Here is a 5,569-nt window from a genome sequence, read left to right as displayed (position 1 = left end):
GGATCTGGTCTTCAGCCTCTTGATAATCAAAACTTTAGTCTCAGGGTGAATCTTTGGCATGTTTGCAGAGGTCTAGTTGCAGTTGATGTGAAGGTCTAGTGTACTGGGGTTCTATTTATACACACCTGAGACCTAATTGATCCATTATTAGTTACAGGTGAAGCTCATATGACAAGGCAACAACACTTATGTCTTTGCAAAAATTGACTCTATGGCCTTTACCAAGCTGTGAATATTACAATACTTTTTGACAGTTTCGTTTTGCACTGAAACATAATTACAAAAGATGATGGGATTAAAATGAGCCAATTCTTGTAAAAAAATCTTGATTAGAAATATATTTCAGCGGCACTTCAGGTCAATATGTACACAAGCAACAAGACTTTTGTCAGGGACTTTAGAGGTACACCTTAACTCAAGTTACACCGTTTCTAGCCGTGATCCCCGAACTATACCTTTGTAGGTTACTTAAGGTAAAACTTCTTAGGTGCAAGGTTAGCAGGTGCTGTGGTGGTGGTGCTGAATAGGTTGATATGAAAGGGTCATTTATATTCTCATAGTTTGCCATTGTGTGTTAATGTTCTGTGTTGATTCACATTATTGGTGTAAATCACTAATTTGTGTATAGGGATAAGTGTCCCATCCAGAAGGCCATTCACACACTGGACACCCGCAATTGCATGGTAGCCTTGATGTGCCTCCATCACGTCATGCCTGGTGAAAGGCATAGTTATGTAATTGGTGGCATGACGGAGCAGGATGTTTGTCACAGAATGAGGTCTTTATCAGTTTTTCTTTTCCCATATTCATTCCCAAACACCTCAAGAGAACTTCCCAGGGCATAAAAACGAAGAGCCTCCATGCAGCAGCCGATTTTCAGGGCTGAGGTTAGTTCCGTTGAGTTTGTCTCGACAAAGTTGGGCCAACATGATGCAAGAGCTACAGAACTTGCTACCGTAGGGTAGGCTAAATTTGTGTAGAATTTTCTCTTCTGACATGGTAGCCAGGGGACTAAAATGTTCCCTAATGAAATTGTGCAAATACACTAAGTGGCTCCCCGGATGGCGCCGTCTTTGATTTAAGACATTTATTCAATGTCTCAATGCCATAGTTTGACCAAACTCCCCATAACATTCATTCCCTTTATATAGACCACGCCTTTCCTGTCAAATTATTTGCCAGCTGATGTGCCTTGGGATAATAGGCTGTAATTAAAAACGCTAATAACCAGCAGTGTATTACAATTTTATTCATGAATATAACTTATATTCATATAACTTAGGAACGACGTAGCATTTATGAAGGTCTGGGAAATGCAGCCCTGGTCTATCGTGATGGGTTCCCCGCTAAGAGTGTGTCTGTGAAGATGTCCCACCCATACCATATCATTGAGCTTAAGCTTCTCAGGCTGTTGTGATCGGTCGGTGCCCCTCTCAGTGCACGTGCGTTCATAAACTTTGGATAATAGCAATAAACAGTAATAATGGAGTCAACTTCGTTTTATCAGTTAAAAACATGCGGGTTGATTGAAGTGTAACGAAGTGCATGTGAAAACTTCAATCTTTGTCAGAGATCACAAATTTTTGTTCCTACTATGGTGAGGGAAATGACACCAGATGGCGTCAGATGGGTTATATTAATTTACACTTATAACAGAAGCGTTAGTTTTTTCTAAAAATAGTGCATATATTTAAAATATGTATATATTTAATTAAATAATACATTTATAGCATTTATAGTTTTATAAACATTTAACTTAAATAATTTAATATAATGATTTTTATAACCGCACCTTATACACTGATGCAGATTTAAGTCTTCTGTGTAAAAAAAACTCATTGTTTTACAGTCAAAAACTTAAAGCTTCCCGCCCGTTTCCATGGTGATTTGTGCAATATGTGATCCATTGCCTTCACGTTGTTTCTGTGAGCGCGTCTTATCTCAAGGAGATCTTTCGTGGAATCCACGATGGTGTCCAGTGCAAGGGGGGGATGATAAATGAAGTCCATGAAATTAAAGGTCTAGTGCAAGGGAGTCAGTCCATGGGTTAAAAATACAAGGAAAACTGCCAGGGGAACACAAGGGGGCAGACACGTCTGTGAAAGTGTGTAGACAAGTATGTAGTATGCAGCATTCCTGTAGCTCAGTGGTAAGAGTATTGCGTCAACAATTCAAGGTTGTGGGTTCAATCGCAGGAGATTGCACATACTTATGTATAAATGTATAGGATAATGCAATGTAAGTGGCTTTGGATTAAAGCGTCTGCTTAATGCTTAAATGTAAATGCAATAAATATAACTATTATTTTCTTTTCATAAAAACAACAGGGTCACCATTTAAACAAACTGGTATTTAAAGGGTTAAAAATTATTCTAAAAATGAATGAATGTTTGTTAGTTATGATAAGAACTGATTCTAGATGGTTAAAAAATAATTGAAAGTTAAAAAAAAATTGTATATCTAATATTTTTATGACCATTTTGGTCCATTTTCAACCTAAACGTGATTTTTACATTTTACATTTAGCCATTTAGCAGACACTTTTATCCAAAGCGACTTACAGATGAAGTAAAAAATGGAACAACATATGGACAACAAAAATCATAAGTGCAATAAAACAAAGCCTACCACAGTATACAGAGCTAAAGTTCTTTTTGGAGTAGAAAAGGGATAAAAGTCTGAACTGATCGGTCAGGTGTTGATGGAAGAGATGTGTTTTCAGATGATTCTTAAAGATGGCTAAAGAATCTTGTGATCTTGTAGCAGCGGGGAGATCATTCCACAAGTGTGGAACTTATCCAGAGAAGGTACGTGAGAGAGATTTTTTATCCTTTTGGGATCGCACCACAAATTTTTTGTCGTTTGCAGAGCATAAGGATCTGGCGGGTTAATAAGTCTCCAATAGTGAGTGAAGATAAGGGGGTGCCAAATCAGTAGTGGTCTTATAGGCCAGGAGCAGAATCTTGAATTTGATGCGAACGACTATGGGAAGCCAATGTAACTTAATGAAGTCAGGAGTGACGTGAGCTCTCTTCGGTACATTGAAGACCACTCTTGCCGCTGCATTCTGGATCATCTGTAGAGGTTTTGTTGTGCAAGCTTAAAGTCCAGTCAGTAGTGCATTGCAATAGTCCAATCTGGACAGAACAAGAGCCTGGACTAGGACTTGCATAGCATCCTCAGATAGGAAAGGTCTTATTCCTAAATTGTAGAGGATGAATCTATAGGACAGGGTGGTGCTGACAACCTGATCTGTGAAGTTAAGCTGATCATCGATCACCACTCCCTGGTTTCTGGCCGTTCTGGAAGATGTGATGGTTGATGAGCCCAGTTGAATGGAGAAGTTGTGATTAATATTTGTGTCGGCCAGGATTATAAGCAGTTCTGTTTTTGCAAGGTTCAGCTGGAGGTGATGGTCCTTCAACCAGAGTGAAATGTCGGCTAGGCATGCTGAGATGCGTGCAGAAACAGTCGGATCGCTCAGGCTGAAATGACAGGTGGAATTTTCCTGATGCGCCCCTTTGTCGAGATGTTGGGACTCAGAGACCTCACCTCTCCAGGATACTCTATATGACCTACCTGTGAGGTAAGACCTGATCCATTGTAGCACCACTCCAGAGACACACATATCCTTGAGGGTCGACAGGAGGATTAGATGGTTGATGGTGTCAAAGGTGGCAGATAGATCCAGTAGGATAGGTAGAGATGAGTTAGAGGTGGCACTTGCCTGTGTTATGGCTTCAATGACAGAGAGCAGCGCAGTCTCAGTGGAATGACCGCTCTTAAAAACCAGACTGGTTGCTGTCCAGGAGGTTGTTCTGGGTGAGGTGAGCTAGTTACATACAACATGTTCAAGAATTTTAGCAATGAAGGGGAGGAGAGAAGCCGGTCTGTAGTTCTCTAACAGTAAAGGATTAAGAGTGGGTTTCTTCAGTAGAGGGGTAATATGTGCCTCTTTGAAGACTGTGGGAAATGTATCAGTGGCGAGAGACACGTTGAAAATGTGTGTCAGAGCGGGAACAACCGATGGAGAGATGGCCTGGATGAGATTAGTGGGGATGGGATCTAGCGGGCATGTAGTTGAGTTGTTCGAAGACATGACCTGGGTAACATCATCTTCAGATAGGAGAGAGAAAGAGGGGAGTGAGCATGTGTCGGGGGTTTGGCCGTTGTCAAAAGTCGGCGACTCAGAGAACTGACTGCTGATGGTGGTTGTTTTCTTTACGAAGAAAGACACAAAATGATCCGCTGTTAAGTCCGATGGAGGTGAGGGGGCAGGCAGGCAAAGAAGAGCAGAGAAGGTTTTAAAGGGAGTATAAGGGAGTCAGGCGAGTTGTTGATTTTAGCTTGGCAGTCCTGGGTTTTCACAGAGTAGACATCAGCAGAGAAAGAAGAGAGGAGAGACTGATAGATACAGAGGTCAGATGGTTCTCTAGATATTCTCTCTCTGCAGACCTGAGCATGGCATGATGCTTACGGAGAACATTTAACCAGGGGGCAGAAGGGGATGCACGAGATGGCCTAGATTTTAGAGGGCATAAGTTGTCTAAGCAAGAGGTTAGTTTGGAGCAAAAAGTACTGCACTGCAAGGCACTGTTAGTTTGAAAGATAGAGAGCTTATTCGAGGGAGAGAGCGTGGCTGGAAACCGCAGAGGATAAGCTTCAAGGAGAGAGTGTTAGTAGTTTGCCCCGGAATGTGACCACTGTGGAAGCATGTGTAGTTTCTTGAGAAGTTAGGTCGAGATCAAGAGTGCTGAGGAAATTATCCGACGTGTGCAGCGGGGTGACCTGGGAGTGATGAGTGGAGCAATATCGTGTGCAGATAAGATTTAATTTATTACCAGATGTATGGGTTGCTGAAATGGGAACTCGCTTGAGGTCAAACGACGAAGTCAGGTTGTTGAAGTCAGCAGCCTGTGTTTTTTTAAGGTGGATGTTGAAGTCTCCAAGGACCACCAGAGGAGTACCATCCTCGGGGAAGGATGACAGAAGCGTATCTGACTCCTTCAAGAAATGTCCAAGCTGACCTGGAGGGCAATAGATAACCACAATATGAGTTTTAACAGGCTGGATGATAGTAAAAGTATGTGACTCGAAGGAGATGTTGTCACACGAGGGTGCCAGCTGTTTGAATTTTCAGTCGTTATGTATTAGTAGACCGGTTACTCCACTCCTCCCTGATATGCGTGGGCTGCAGGAGAAAGTGAAGTTATATGAGAGAGCAGCTGGTGTGGTAGTGTCCACTCGCTTGATCCAGGTTTTAGTAAGGTTAAAAGAGAAAGACCAGAATGTTTAGCAATAGCTGTGATGAAATATGCTTTGTTTACAGCAGATTGGCAGTTTCATAAACCAATGGGAAAAGTAATTTAGGCAGTTGTGGATGCTGAAAGAGTGCACAGACTATTAGAATTGCGTTGCTTTCTACATGATACAGAAGATTTAAGAGTTTTAGTGACAGTAGGGATTTGGCAGCAATAACCTCAAACAAACGTTTCCTATAGTTGCAGATCAGACCAGCACAACGGTCAGGAGAAATTTTGGACCATTCCTCTTTACAAAAGTGTTTCAG

At 41.6% G+C, this 5,569-nt stretch overlaps 1 pseudogene; it reads right to left on the bottom strand.

Annotated features, from left to right (window-relative positions):
- Nucleotides 1-2,887: 2,887 nt before the first annotated feature.
- On the bottom strand, nucleotides 2,888-5,345 carry LOC130424467 (uncharacterized; annotated as a pseudogene).
- Nucleotides 5,346-5,569: the final 224 nt, after the last annotated feature.

Source organism: Triplophysa dalaica, chromosome 6, assembly GCF_015846415.1.
Source record: "Triplophysa dalaica isolate WHDGS20190420 chromosome 6, ASM1584641v1, whole genome shotgun sequence".
Taxonomy (NCBI): domain Eukaryota; kingdom Metazoa; phylum Chordata; class Actinopteri; order Cypriniformes; family Nemacheilidae; genus Triplophysa; species Triplophysa dalaica.
This window is presented reverse-complemented; position numbering and strand designations above follow the sequence as displayed.